Source organism: Elaeis guineensis, chromosome 4, assembly GCF_000442705.2.
Source record: "Elaeis guineensis isolate ETL-2024a chromosome 4, EG11, whole genome shotgun sequence".
Classification (NCBI taxonomy): Eukaryota; Viridiplantae; Streptophyta; class Magnoliopsida; order Arecales; family Arecaceae; genus Elaeis; species Elaeis guineensis.
The window spans coordinates 3121872-3138561 of record NC_025996.2 but is presented as its reverse complement, the minus strand read 5'-3'; the positions used below and the strand labels follow the sequence as shown (position 1 = coordinate 3138561).

The 16690-nt window shown below is 36.0% G+C and overlaps 1 long non-coding RNA gene across 1 annotated transcript; it reads right to left on the bottom strand.

Annotated features, from left to right (window-relative positions):
• Positions 1-4466: 4466 nt before the first annotated feature.
• On the bottom strand, positions 4467-6700 carry LOC140857057 (uncharacterized). The gene is made up of 2 exons (XR_012140560.1): positions 6526-6700; positions 4467-4733 (listed from the first exon to the last, which is right to left on the bottom strand). It is a non-coding gene; the product is annotated as an uncharacterized lncRNA (long non-coding RNA).
• Positions 6701-16690: the final 9990 nt, after the last annotated feature.

The following is a 16690-nucleotide window of genomic DNA, read 5'->3' as shown; positions in this document are numbered from 1 at the left end:
CGACTCCCTTCATCACGGGTGACTGGCGACTCCCTCCATCATGGGCGACTCTCTGAATCATGGATGACTTTGTCAATCACTCCCTGGCTCTGCTGGCTGCAATAAGCCTCTAAGTTTCTAATTTGATAGAGATGGTGGGCTGCAGGGAGGATTTTTTTTTTTTTTTTTGGGGTGATGATAAGGGAGGCAAAAGAAGCCACCCAGCCATAACGATATGGAAGGTATCTTCAAAATTCTTTACCCCAAAACAAAACATGAGTAATCATAGAAAGGGAGAGGAAAAGGATGCGGTTGTCACCCGTTGGTCTCTATCTCTGAAGAGTCAGAGAAGCAGCCGGCCATTAATGACACCAGACTTTGTAACAAATTGATTCTGGGCTGGTTTTCAGGTCATCTAGCATTACTCAAAAAATGATTTTAGACTGGAAATCTGTTCTGCGAGAATTACAGGATTTCAATCATGCAAACGTTGCCTGTCTGATAAATATGTTTTGCATACTTAGCCATTGATCCTTTTTGCACATGTAAATAATTTTTTAAATTCGATTTTCAGATCAGCCTGGTTACATCCTTTTGTTTGAGCAGTCCATATTCAAAATTGGATGGTTAGGTCTGACGTGTTTCCTTATAATCAGCAATACCTGTCGTACTGGTGAATGATATCGAATCAGAGGGAAATACTTGTAGACGTAAGAGCTCCAGTTGGGGATAAAACCATAAAAAATCAATCTTGGATGGTAACTTCATCGCCCCACCTCCCTTTGTGCTCCCCATCTGACCACCTACTCATCGTTAGCTGCACCCCCACCCTCCTTACATGAGACAAAATGGACGTCAATTATCCAGCAGCAGCCAGAAGGGTGTGAAAGAGGGCCATGGTGGGGTGCATTGTGTTGGTCTTTTTTTGAGATGAAAGTGTTGGATGTGTGCTCTATAAATCAATTTTAGCCAACACATATTATATTTCTAGGACATAATTTTGTACTTATTGAGCGGTTATGTTACCATTCATGTTTATGTGTCCATGAATTATCCAAGGGATTAACAAAATAATGACACATATTCTTAAAGAGTTGGAGACATGTGTCATTGATGGTTAATTCCTAAATTACTCCTGATCATAGGATCATCATGGAAATAATGATTGATCCGGATAGACCAGTGCACGGATCGCTTCCTTCGGACAGATGGATCTCGAGTCTGCAGTGTAGTGACAGTGGAGCGAAAGTACAGGTGGTTGTTAGAGGACAACTAGTACTAAGCGTAACCAACACGAGAAGTCACATGAATGTCTGCTAACTCGTTTGTGATTTTCTCGATGCTGCAGTTATATGATTGATCCTTTGATCTGAGATGGCATTACTGTTCGTAGTGAGACTGCTGGAGTTTGACTGACACATGAACATGGATCTCAATGAGCCTTTGTAGTGGATGTTGACAACAGTTAGTTCACTAGAGAAGTAGGATGTGTATCAAAATGAGATCTATCGATCCTAGCAGAAGGTAGTCCTATGGGATTTAAGAAGTCGAGTCCTTAACATGTCACTGGCTTAAGGACCATGGCACTTTCGATGCTTGGAAGGATGATGTTATTAGACCATTTCCGACTAACTTTGTTACGATTATGGTAAATATTGAATTTTTTTGTATAATTGGCAATGGCACTAAGAACTTGACTTCCAACTTCTATCTTCAAATACTATTCAAATTTAATAAATTTGTCATGAAGTTCTTCAAAGGCAATAAAAGTCTCTCGGACTCAAATTGCAGCAAAAATCTCCTAAAATTCCAACCCTAGGCCATTAAGAGTATGAAGGATCAAATCATCCTCATCAATTGGAATACTAACAAGAGCAAATTCATCGACAATACCTTTCATAAGTTATAAGTATTCAACCACTGAGCGAGTATTATGCCCGATGAACATTAGGTGCTCCTTAAGACTCATAACATGCAAGCGTGTCCTATTTGTGAAGAAACATACTAGCTTCTCCTATGCTTCACACGAGATCGTTGCAAATGTGATGAGTCGCATGATTGAGTCAGAAGTGGAGGCTATTATTATATGAAGCAACAGTTTATCTTGACACAGCCAATGAAGATAAGCTGAATTTGGGCTCTTTGTCCTATCGTTGACGGCGGTCATGGGCGGAGAGAATATGATTCCATCAATATATCCCATCAAATCATAGCCACCAAAGAGCGTATTGAATTGAGCACACCATGATGGATAGCTCATGGCTGTGAGTTCCATCGCTAGTTGGGTTGCAGCATTTATGAAGACAAGAATATTATTTCGGTTTGAAGAGAGAGGGTTAGACACAATCATAGGATTGATGGCACTTAAAGAGACTTCTTCGGCTATGGACAAAGAAAAAAAAGATCGTTAGCTTGTTTAAGTAAAGAGCTTTGATACCATAAAAAAATTATGAAGATAAAATATTTAAGAAAAAAAAACCACTCATAATTCATTCATTGATCGTAAACTTATAGTACACAAGACCATTATTATTGAAAAAAAAATGCTGTACAAAAAATGATATACATTCATTCAACAAAAAAAAAAATTTGAATTGTTGCATTATATGAAAGAATCTCTTGATTGGCTTAATTCTTTATAATTCGTGAATTACTGTTAAGGAAAGATTTTAAATTATTGCACAATGTGCGAGATTCTCTTAATCAATATGATACTACATGATTCTCATCAATAAAAGAAAAATTTTTAATGATTACACTATACAAAAAAATCTCTTACTTGGCTTGATTCTCTATGATCTTTGAATTGTATAATCTTACCGATAAGAAAAAATTTTGAATTGTTACACAGCGGTATTCTCTTAATCAGTATGATACTCCATAATTCTCGTCAATAGCTATTATAGTTGTTATGTTGCATGGGCACAAGTAATGGGTGTCACTCGCTGACGATCTCCATAACGAAAAGAAGCTAATGTAAAGGGGTCCCTCAAAGCAACAACAAGACAAAACCCAGATGTCTTACCATTATCAACGGTATAATCATGCAACGATACTATGCTAATATTTTCACTCTAGTTTCACCTGAAGATCAGTCAAGCACCAGCATTACAACCCGGTGACTCAGATGGGGTGGTTAATGCACAAATCTTGAGCAATCATGGACCAAAGTTGCCAAACACATGCAGTATTATTAAAATTATTGATGAATACAGTCCATGCCAAGGTGGTCAATTCTCTAATATAATAAGCACAGGTACAAAACTAGGTAAGACATTGGATATATGCTATGTTGATAACTAATCAAAGGATTCTCTCTCAATGCTTAAGTTTTCCTGCTAGCTTGTGGTACCAGAAGTTGACGGCTTGTGAGGATCATCAACATGTCCTTTTGCACCCAGACAAATGTCTAAATGTTCCACATGGAACCAAATTCTCTACTTCTATTTAATCAGACTATATCTAGAATCAGTCCATAAGCTTCCAGTAGCGCCATTGAACTTCAAGCAGCCGAGCACAAAGATCTAATATGTCTCATCAAGCAACGGATGATTGTGAACTGGTTACTTACCATTATCAGCCACTACCAAACATTAAACAGTTATCAGTGATGGGGAATATGAGAAATCCTGAGAACATCACAACAGATCCAGTGGGTTGAAAGCTTAAAAGTGTGGTGAGTGACACCTCGCAACTCAAAAAGACCAAGGATTCTAAGTGGGAAGTGCAGTAGAATCTAAAATCCTGAGAAATCCTGAGAACATCACAACAGATCCAGTGGGGTTGAAAGCTTACAAGTGTGGTGAGTGACACCTCGCAACTCAAAAAGACCAAGGATTCTAAGTGGGAAGTGCAGTAGAATCTAGAAAAGATCAGGCAGTATAAAGTGAAAACAGTCAGATCATATTGTCTATTCCTTTCATTTTGCATTCAGAATTTGACAAGTGCTGGACTGTTCTGAATCATTCTTTTCATGTTTTGAAGGGAAAAAAAAAAAAAGAAAAATGGTGAAATTAATATTTAAGGAAAAGCATAGCAAGTCTTACCTCCCACTAAAGACAGCCCTATCCCAGTCCATGTAAGTACTAAAAGACCTCCCAAACAAGTATACTTTAGAAAAAAAAGATTTAGCATTACTGACCACCATAAAAACCGCTCTAACCAATGGGATTGTTAAAACATACAATTCCACAGACAAGCTGAAGCAGTACGTCATGCAACAACAGAAAAGTATCTTAAATTTGCAAACATTTAGAAAAAGAAGAAATATTTAGCTGCATCAATTTGTAAATTTTTGGTGCATTTGTTTATTTATATAAGATGTGATATATAATGCTAAACCATGTATTTTTCCAACTCTACATCATTGGTAGACAACCAGTCAGAAATCACCTTACTGAGACCTAGGACATGCCTGATCGGTCAATCGTTACACTAAAGAAGGTTCCTGTTTGCAAATTTACTCTTGGAAATTGATAGCTAATATGTATACCAATTAAGATATCAGCCTTTTTCCATTATTTGGAATTCAGTTATGGCATTACTTAATCATTATTCTGTTACAACAGGCATTACATAATTGTACAATGTACTATTGTTATATAAAGCCTTACTGCTTCTTAACTCCTTCCTTTTTGTACAAGCATCTGGTGACCACATTTCTTCATGGGAAACAAAGAGAATCTGGATGATGCTACGATGTTGCATCTGTCATCTTTTGATGTCTTGACAGGCAGGTGGAAAGGAATGGTTGGCTGAAAGGGAATATAAAATGAATCGATAAGATGAAGTCCAAAGGAAAACACATAGTGCGGCAATATCATGATAAAAAGTATAGCTGCATTAGGAAGTATTTTCATGACACACAAAGAAGAACAAAGGCAATTGTGGTTTTCTGGATGCAGTGGTGGTGTCTGAGGTTGTGAGGACATTATCACAAAATGCTTTCACAGTCCCCTGCAAGTATTAACACTTCAAATAAATGGATCTTGGCTTTCCATAGTTCTTATTGAGTTTGTGCTGGAAGAGATCAATACGTTTGCTTTATGGAAAATGAACACATTTTTCTTTTAAGCGGCAAAACAGCCTGTGAGATCATTGGTTCAGGGACAATGAAGATCAAGGCATTTGAAGAAAGAGTTACTCCGACTGGGTGTTTTATTTCCATATGCCACCATTACTGTACATAGTTTCAGATTTTAGCCTTTTCACCTTCACTTATCTGAATAAATAAGCACATTTGCATTCGCTCTTTATTTGTAATTACCTTATAAGTGGCTTCATTCCAATTCTCCCATTACAGGTAACCTATTCACACAATCTCCCTTCAGGCGAACACAAGAAGTTTTAGGTCCTTCAGTTTCCTCATGCACGCATCTTCTGACCAAAAAAGGAGGATCATCAATATCGTGGTCCTACACAACTTACCCGTCATAGCACATCACCCTCGTTGTTAGGTGTCCAAGCATTCCATCCTTGTCCAAGATCTTTCCTTTATGGATTATGCCGAGCCTTTTGGTTCATTTTATTTTTGGCTTGTTTTGCTGCATCAAATCCTTCTCCTTTTCCTCCCCTTCTCTTGTTACTCATGCACCTCCCATGTGTATTGCTTGCTTTAGTTTTGCCTCTAAGTAACCGATAACCCTATCATGCTTACCCTCAATTTCTCAATACATCCTTTAGGTCCAACTTTTTTTGTAGTATCCATAATAAGAGTCCTCATGTTAACGGTTCCTCCAGTGAATCTCTTATGGCCAGCTCACTTGGTTAAAGGTCATTATCACATAAATTGTATGGCACCTGTTCACTATGTTTTCTTATGAATAAATTCTACATAGTTCTGGTCTAATACTGAAGCTAGATTAACAGTTTGTTTTGTTTCAGCTGTGCTATTAAGACATAACTGACTATTCAAATTTCAATTAAACGAAGCCAGTTTCCTTTCAGGAGTTAGGACTCAAGAACACATATTTGAGGCAGGTAAATATGTGTTTTGAAGCTAGATCGCAGTGTTAGTTACACAGATTTTTGGTAATTTTGGATTATTATTTTCCAGAGATGGACAAAATTTGGTGTTGGGATTAGGCTAGGATATGGGTCATCTTAATAATAGATGCATGATTCTAATTTCACCAAACCAAAATTCTTGGGAAACTCCCATAAGAGCAGGTGAAGCTCGAAGCTACCTCCATGGCCCTCTTCAATTGATAAATGCAAATATTCTATCGACCCGGGGCCATCAAAGAAGACAACCGAGAAGATGGGTGTTGGGGAGGGGTGAAAGAAAGTAAAAAAGGGGGGAAAAAGTCTTGCATTAAAACATATGAAGTCTTTGAGGAACACTAAATAAAAGATAGTATAAAGAAATTATCAATTTTTTTGTGTCAAGAAAGTGGAAAAAGAAGAGTGAAATTGAGCCCTAGATTGAGGAAGAAAATGGCAACGATATCGTATGGACGTAGAGTGTCGTTCCAATTTTATCGGATGTCCCGAAAGAGAGATATGGACGTAGAGCGGAATTGACAAGAACTAGGGTTTGATAGTTACCTGTTTCCAAGACGAAAGAAACTCCTAAGCCTTTGAGAGGACTCCAATTTGGGAGCAACGGCGGTCGCCATGGATTGGAGAAGAAGAAGCGAAGGAGAAGGCGAGAAGGAGGAAGCAGGAAGAGACGACGGAAACCCAACCCTTTCTTGTCGGACTTAGAGAAATCTATTTTGAGGTCACCTAGGCTGTGCTTTAATTACGCATGGGTTCCAGAACTACATTAAAATCTTGCAAATAACCCGTTTTCTTACGGGAATTACCTTAATATTGGAGGGCTTGTTTGCCCAGAACGGCTCACAGTAATAGAACATGAGAAACTTACAAGAATGTTATTTCTTTTGGAAGTAATTTGGAGTGATGCAGCGCGGTTTTTCTCAACTAGTCTCAGCAAATAGTTTGCCAAATTTTAGTTTCAAATTAGAGATGGATTGTTTGTGAACATCCTTCATAATTGTTGTATCATATTAAAACTGAAAAGGGTTTTATTGATAATTTTGGATTAAGCAATACAAGTTTGGCCCAGCCAAACTACTTTCTTGACTTTAAAAGTTTCAAACGGATTATTTAAGTTTTTCAAATTGTTCCGTACTAATTTTTCGACTCTTTGACCAATGAACAGTATTATCCTATCATTTCAACAAAAATTTCCTCCTTTTCCTTATTCCAACGTCTTTTTATGATTTGTACATATGGATAATGTTGGAGGTAATTTCATCCTGACCAAAAATGTGAAGCTTATGAGGATACTTCGAGCCTCACCAAATTTTCTTGATTTATTTGCTTCGGCTACCGATCCAATCTTTGGCGTGATCTTTACTTCGGCAATCCATCTTCACCGATCCAATCCCTATCCTATGTGGCTCTCTTTCGAAATTCAAATGACCACCGATAGTAGAGCATATAAGAAAATATGACAACTAACATCTCTTCAAATAAGGAAAGGATAATGGCCAAATCTCTTCAAATAAATTAAGGCCAATCATCTAATCCTCTTTCTTCTTACGGCTCTTCAGTCTCCGCTTATAAATAAAAGCCTACAGGAGACTCCTAAAGTTTGAAATTCCTTCTCTCCCAACATGCTCATCTCTTTCTATCTATTGTCCGAAATTCTAATTTGAGCGTCGGAGGGTCCTCGCCGAAGTCAGCTTCGGTCAAAAATTTTTGTTGCAGGTCCCGTCATTATAGACGATCTACCATCGCCGTCCAACTCCGAGATAAATTTCTGTGCAAACAAATTAGCGCTAGAGAAAGGGCTCAGACCCGTTTTATGGGAAGAAGCAAATATTCAATGGGAAAAATTTTATGATACTACTTCAACGCCAACGAGATCCGATCATCTATCTCCAAATCGGCTAGATGATCTAGATCATCTAGTGAAAGAATTTTTGTCCTGTCGTTCCAACGTCATTGAAATCCTGATGATCAAATTTGTCGAATGCTGATAAGATCTAGATCGGCCGTCTCCAAATCAGCCGATATCGATTAGATCTGATTGCCTCTAAATCAATCAACACCTTCCAAATTACTCTAATCAGGCTCGAAATTGAGGGACTGGTGATCCTTTGGTTTTTGAATCATTTTTGTTCCCCTATTTTTTTTATTTATTTTGAAATTTGAATTATGGAACAGGGTCCAAGCAAGAAAGAAAATCATGACATCCAAATAAGGCCCCAGATGTGGTAGGAAATCATGTGCAAAGAGAGAAAGGCTCCAAACATGGAAGGAGATTACATAAAAAAGGGAGTTCCAAGCAAGAAATGATATCACGGCATCCAAACAAGGAATAAAATTATAAAAATCTCTACCATAATAAAACTCATATTTTCTTCTCCATATTTTTGAATTCTTAGCAGGAAAGATGGCAACAGAAGTGACTACATGGGGAAAAAAGAAAAGAGGTACCCATGCATCCGACCTCGAGACAGATTTTTGCATCAATAGATAAATAATTTAATTTATTTATGTGGCCACTTTGAAGATCTATGCAAATGGATAAATAATTTTAATCATCCACTAATTATCTTAAGATCCAAGGAAATAGATGAATATTTAGGTTATCCACACAATTACTTTGAGATCCATGTAAATAGATGTATTTTTAGATTGTTTTGACATTTATGCAAGTGGATGAATAATTCAATCATCCACTGATTACTTTAAGATTTATACATGCAGAGCAACATTTGGATTGTCCATATAATTGCCTGGAGATTCATGCATATAAATAAATATTTAGATTGCTTTGATATTTGTGCTGTTGGATGAATAATTTCACCATCGACTAATTGCTTTGAGATTTATGCAACTCGATGAATATCTTGGCCATCCTGATTTATTTGGTAAGTCTCTGTGCAGTCATATCAGAATGATCCACAGTTACTTCAAGGATTCGCTTGGTTTGCGAGAATAATTTTTTTTTTCGAGAAGTAATTTTTTATAAAGTTATGTCATGTGAATAGAATTTTAGTATGTTTGATTGACTATAGGAAACCAACTTATTGAAGAGTGGTTTATGTTTAATTGAGCACTTATTTTTCTAAAAGAATCTGGCTAGAATATCTATTATACCCTTAATAGATATAAAACCATATATTTTTGCTTCTAAACTTTATATAAATAATAATATTATATTTTAAAAAATAATATTAATATATTATAATATAAGATTAGATCACAATAATTTTTATATTAATATAATATTAATATATATTAAATATATTAATATAATATTAATATTTTAATATAATAAATTTATTATTTTTTAATAAATATAATATTATATAAATATAAATATTATATTAATATTAATAAAAATATTATATTAGTATAAATATAATAATATTATATTATTATCATTTAGTGTTTCATCCTAACCATCCATAATATTTTGCAAAATCTTAGTTATAGATCTTAGGATTTGTTTGGTTGGAGCATATCAAATTACAGGATAATTTAATAATTCCTAAAAATTATTTATCTGAAAAATGATCGAGAGAAAAATAAATTTTATTATATTTAGTTGTTGAAAAAATTATTCCAAAAAATGATATTGATAGAAGATTACTACATTTGGTTTGAGATAATTAATCATATATGAGAATATTCTAAAATTTAAAATTATATCCTTCAATATAAAATATTTTTAATAGCATGATAGTATTGTCATCTCCATCAATTTTAATATAATGACTATAATTATATAGTCTTTTGCACAATGCCATCTTCATCTTAATTTTTTTGTAAAAACTCTTTATTGAATAAATTTGAAAAGATATCAAAATAAATTCAATGACTACATATATAGTTTTATTGAGGATATTTTTGTCAAGTATAGATTATCATCTTTCAAAATTTATCAAATATGAATCTTGTTGCAATTCGGAGTTTCATGCATGTATATATATTTCAAAAATTTTATTTTTTAAACACTACAGTGAAGATTAAGATTAAAATAATTTTAATCTAAATTTTGTATGCATAAAAATATAAAACTACATAGATCTATTTCATATGCTGAAATTGATATATGCTGAAATTTAGATTGTGATCAAATCACATATCTATTTTGCAATCTCTTTCTTCAAATCTAGATCTAGAAGAGAAGAGGCTATCTCTTAGCCGCACAAGCATCCGGTCTCTACGAGTATTCACTCGAGATCAGTCTAAAATAGTCCTCTTTAATCTGAATTTTGATTTTTCAAAATTTAGCCTGCTGAATCTGAACGAAGTCTGGATCACGATCAACACTTGATCTTCTTCTTCTCTTTTTTAGAGTTTTTCCTTACTATATGCTACTACCAGATGCTAGAAACCAACAAACAAGAGGCACCCAATATCTTTTGGGCATGAACCACATTGGGATGCGCATCCCAAGAGAAGGGCATGTAGAACGCCCAAGAGAAGAGAAAGGAAGAGGAAGAGAGGGCATGGGGAGAGCCTTTGGGTGTGAGGGGCTACTGATTTTGATGCTCTAGGGATCTTAAAAGAGGTCCCTCTAAATAGACACAAGGATTGAATCATATTCAATCCAATAAAATAAGTCCTACTTACATTGGGTTTCCTATTAACTTAAGTTATCCAACTTACATTAGGAGACCCATTAGGTGCAATTAATTGGAGCTCTTGCACTCATAATTAGATACCCTCTTTTGCACCCAAGAGACACCCCATAAGAGAACTAAAGGCCCTCTAATCAATGGACAAGTCCAAATTGAACAATTGAAAGTGGCAACCCATAATAACTATCAAAGAGATTCATAAGGTACTTACACCCTTAATTTATGTGATCTATAACCTCAGACATCCAATAATTAGAGTCTCATGAATCTTATTCATGTAGGTTATTAGCAGGTAATTAAGTTAGAATTGACTTATCAAATAAGTAATCCCAAAGAAAAGAAGAATTGGATCCAACCATGTGCTAGTAAGGTTACTATGAACCCAATAGATTTTTCTAAACCCAATTGATACTTCATAAGCTCAATTACTAATTTCAGGCCTAATTTTTTTGTTGTGTGAACTCATATTTTCAATTCTATCTAGTAGTGAGATATACAATAATCTCTATCATTGTATTATTGAAACTATTTTCAATGAATCGAAACAATTTCACTCTAACTCAACAAGGATTGTCGATCCAGAACAATCCTAGTGAGCTCTTACAATCTACCAGTGACACCTAACAGTATGTAGTGGCAATTCAGTAAAACTGAAATGAACCTCTACGTGTAGTTAACGTGTGATTCAGTCCCTCTATCGTGAGTCCCCAACTAGATGGTGGGTCATGGATAAATCATCAAACCTCAATATCAGACATATGATAGATTTGATTAGCTCAAGTTCAGATGTGATGTCTATGAAAACTCTTTTTCATCAATCACTCTACTATGGCCACAGATTCATGGACTTAGCTTTTCAAATTTTATAGGACTACTCTCTATCAAGATCGATAGATCGTATCTTGATGCACATCCTACTCCTACAGTGGATTAACTATCGCCAATATCCACTATAAAGACTTATTGAGATCCATGTTTATGTGTCAATCAAACTCCAGCAGCCTCACTATGAGCAGTAGTACCATCTCAAATCAAAGGATCATTCACACAACTACAGCATCGAGACAATCACTGATGATTGAATAGAAATTCAAGTGATCCCTCGTATGGTCACGCTCAGTGTCAGTTATTCTCTAACAACCACCCACACTTGTTGCCCATATCTCTATACTATAGATTAGAGACCCATCTATCCAAAAAAAGCGATTTGTGTGCCAGTTTATCCGGATCCATCACCATCCTCATGATGATCCTATGATCGAGAGCCTTTAGGAATTAAATGCATGTCTCTAATTCTCAACACCTTGAGAATATGTATCGAAACTAATTCTATAGATGATTTAAGGACACATTATACTTGAATGAAAAAGAATTTATCCTTTATTGATCATATCAATATATTAAGTATAAAATTATGTCTTAAATTTATTACAATGTGTCAGTTATATTGACTTCTAGGATATACATCTAACAATCTTCCACTTAGACTAAAGCCAATTGGCCATAAATCTAAGTACCATCTTCTCAAAGTAGACTTTCATTTTTGGTTGGCTCAACTGCTTAGTCAGCAGGTCTGCCATGTTATCCGTGGAGTCTACTCTTCGCACCTTGATATGAGGTAGTCACGTATACTACTACTCTATGTGTTTAGACTTTTGGTAAGATTTTGACTCCTTAGCAAGGCTATGGTGCCATTATTTTTGCAGTACTATGTCATGGCATAACATCTAGTTGTACAACTAATATTAGAATCAGAATTTATCCTACACATTACAGCATATTCAGCCTTCATTGATTGATTATTCAGAATCCTTCTAATATATCAAATAAAAAAACATCCTCGACTCATAACTCAAAATTTCTTCCAAAGATCAAGAATAAATCTTAGTCCTTCTCAAATACTTAAGGATGTTCTTCACAGTTGTTCAGTGCTCCTCGTCTGGATTTGATTGATACCTACTCGTGACACTCACAGCAAGAGTAATATTAGGTCGAGTATATAGCATGACATACATGAGGCTCTCTATCACTGAAGTGTAATGAATCCTACTCATGTGCTGAATCTCCTCAAATGTGGTTGGACATATCGTCTTGAAGAGACGAATACCATGCCTAAGAGGTAAAAGACCTCTCTTGGAGTTTTTCATACCGAACCTCTTCAGCACCTTCTTTATGTACAGCTTTTGTGACAGACCAAGTATCCGTTTAGGTCTATCCATATAGACTTTTTTTCGAGAATATAGGATGCTTCTCCTAGGTCTTTCATGAAGAATTTCTTGAACAACCATCTTTGATCATGGTCAGCATGGGAATGTCATTCCCAATGAGGAGAATATCATTTACGTACAATACGAAGAAGATGATCGCACTCTCACTGACCCTTTTGTATACACAAAGTTTCTCTTCATTTTTGATGAAATTAAATGATTTGATTGCTCATCAAAATGATGGTTCCAACTCGAGAAGCTTGCTTTAATCTGTATATGATCTTTGCAGCTTGCAACTCTGTGATCACCATCACCAGACATGAAATCTATAGGCTGCTCCATATAAATACTCAAGATATCCATTCAGGAAGGAGTTTTCACATCCATCTGTCTGATTTCATAATCGTAATAAGCTGCAACAGCAAGCAGAGTGCGGATGAATTTCAACATGATCACGGACGAAAGATTTCCTGATAGTCAATGCCCTCGCACTGACTATAACTTTTAGCCACAAGCCTAGCTTTATAGGTCTCTACCTTACCATCGGCACCTATCTTTTTTTTGTAGATCTATTTAACCCAATCGGTACAATACATTCAGTGGATCCACTAAAGTCCAAACTTGATTTGAGTGCATCGAGTTAATTTCTGACTTCATTGCATCTAACCATTTCTCGAAATCGATGTCAGACATCATCTCATCAAAGGTATTAGGATCATCACTATGACCCCTATCTCAAAATTCTGGATAAACTATTTTTTTAGAAATATGGTATTTCGACTCATAATCACATTGTGATCTTGTAAAAAGTAAAAATAGTATCCTATGGATTCTTTTGGATATCCTATAAAATGGCTATAATAGATCTATCCTCCAACTTTTCCACCATCTATCTCTTGACATAGACCGAACATCCCAAGTCTTAAGATAACTCAGACTCAGCTTCTTAACTAATCATATCAATATGGTATGGTAGGAACGGACTTTGATGGAATCCTATTCAACAAGTGAATGACAGTTAACAAGACATGTCCCCAAAAAAATAAGATAGATAGTGAAGCTCATCATAGATCGATCATATCTAATAAGGTCATGTTCATCCTTTCGGATACTCCATTGAGCTGAGGTGTTTCAGAAGGAGTCCACTGAGAGACTATGCCGTTGTTCTTAAGATATCTCAAAAATTTTTGACTAAGATATTCACCTCTTCGATCAGATCGAAAAACCTTAACGGACTTGCCTGTCTGTTTTCTACTTCATGCCTAAATTCTTTGAACTTTTCAAAATCTCAGACTTATGTTTCATGAGATACACATATCCATATCTAGACAGGTCATCAGTAAAGATAATGAAGTAGCTGTAACCGCTCTTGATCTACACATCAAATGGCCCACACACATTGGTGAGTATCAGGGCAAGTAACTCTGTGGCCCTTTTTTCATGTCCTACAAAGGATAACTTGGCCATCTTTCTTCGAAGGAAAGATTCATAAGTTGGATACAACTCTGGGCGAAGAGAGCCAAGGATCCCATCCTTCTGCAGTTTGTTTATCCTATCCTCTCCAATATGGCCTAGTCTATGGTGCCACAAGTACTTCTGATTAATCTCATCTTTGGATCTCTTTTGACCTACGGTACTCATTATTAGCTCGTTTAAGTTCATATTCGCATCAACATGCAAGTAATAAAGACTGTCAATTAAAAGACCTCGTGCAACCAATTTATTTTAAAAATAAATGAAATAAAAATCTTTATTGAAACTAATTTCAAAACCTTCCTGTGCTAACACAGATACGAAAATCAAATTTTGACTAGCTACAGGAACATAATAACAGTCTTTTAAATCTAATCTAATACCAAACGATAATCGAAAAGATAAGTATCAATGACCTCTACAGCAACCTTTGCTCCATTACCAATCCGAAGGATCATTTCATCTTTCCTCAACCTCCTACTTTCTATCAATCCTGCATTAAGGTACATATATGAGCACTCAAGTCAGAGCCTAATATCCAACTAGAAGTAGAAGAAATCATAAGGTTAGATTCTATTACGAGCATACTTTCGGAAGGTTTTCTTCCTTTTTGGTCTTTAGGCTCTCTGGATATTTCAGATAATTCCTCCTCCAATGACTTTCAGTATGACAGTGGAAACACTTTTTCTTTGCCTCAGCCATCTTTGAACCATCCTTCTTTGGCTTGCTCTCTTTCTTCTGCTTCTTCACGGATTTAACCTTCTTCCATTTAGTAGACTTTCTCTTGGAAGAAAAAGTTCGCTCCACAGCGAGAACAGTATCCTTTGAACTCTTCATGGTACCTTCCGTTGTAACCAACATGTTGACAAATTCGGAATAGTGCAGTCAAGTTTATTCATTGAAAATTCATGATGAATTGACTATATGAACTGGAAAGGAATCGAAGGATCAGATCCATCTATAATTTTTTTGCATATCAAGTCTAAGCTTTCCAAGCTCCTTAATGTCCTTAATCACTGTCATACAGTGCTCATGAACAGACTGTCCTTCGTGCATCTTCAAGTTGAAGAGTCTCTTGGATACTTCGAAGTGTGCAGTACGACTCTGCTCACCATACAACTATTGTAGATGAGTGACATAGCCGAGCAGTGGGTATATGCTCATGCTGGCTTTGCAACTCGTTTGACATAGATGCCAGCATATAGCACTTGATCCGACTGTCTTCATCCATCCATTTTTCAAAAGCAGCTCTCTGCTCAGCAGTAGGATGGTTTGGCAATACAATGGGATCCTGATCGAGAACATGGCTTAATTTTCTGAAGTCAGGATAATTTTGAGGTTTCTAAGCCAATCTTTGAAATTATTATCGATCAAATGATTGGTTTCAAGGATGCAAGCTAGAGAGTTTGAGGTTGACATGATGATTTAACTGCGAGAGTAGATATTCAAATTAAACTTTTGTACTTAATTTTTAATTTACTTCTAGGGACTTTAAGATACAAATAATGACTTTCATTAATTTTTTGGATCCCTCCACTTTTTGGAAAGAAAATGAAACCCTAACGCGATAAAAGATTCCTAGTGGATGCTGCGGTCCGATCGATGATATGCACCTCACCTAACAGTTATTGGTAACATGCACACCAATGCATAGGCAACTCTTTGCCCAAATGCTTCACTAAGTATGTTGCAGCCACTTGGTCTCTAAGTCATGTGGGCTCACCTAATAATTATTGCCCACACTTCTTAGTTAAGTCCGATCCACCGTTCACAAGTAGGTGCAAGACCGTCATTGGATCCCTCACCTAACAGTTATTGGGCTCAACCCCATCCTTATCTGGAGTAACTCTTTGCTAATAGAGTGGTTGCATGTTTTCGAAGCAACTGAATCACTGTGACCAATCGAGAACAATCAACGTCGGTAACATGCCCACACATCTACAACGATGGAAGACCAATGGACTTAATATTTATGGAGAGATTTGGATTTAGATCTCATCTAATCAGTCATCATATGACTGATCTAACTGGCATGGGCTAAACCAAACCACTAAACAACTTAATACGTGACCCAATCTCTCAATTGGTCAGGTAAGTGGAGAATGGTGGGGGTCCCCTGTTGCCTTCCTTAGACATCAATGAATTGACTAGGTCGGCTAATGGAACTAATTAAATAATCATGTCTCATTAACTTGCCTTAGACACCAATTGGTCAATTGATCAGAATTGGTTAGCTCAAGCGAATCAGGCTCAAACCAACGAGCTAAATTAGATCTTTAGGTTAATCGATTCTACATATGGGACTCAATCGATTAGATCAATAATAATGTATGATCATTAACTTAATTGATCTAACTCAATTCAATACTTGACTCGATTTGATTAATTACTTAATCGAATTAGACCCATATGACTCAAATCAAAAAT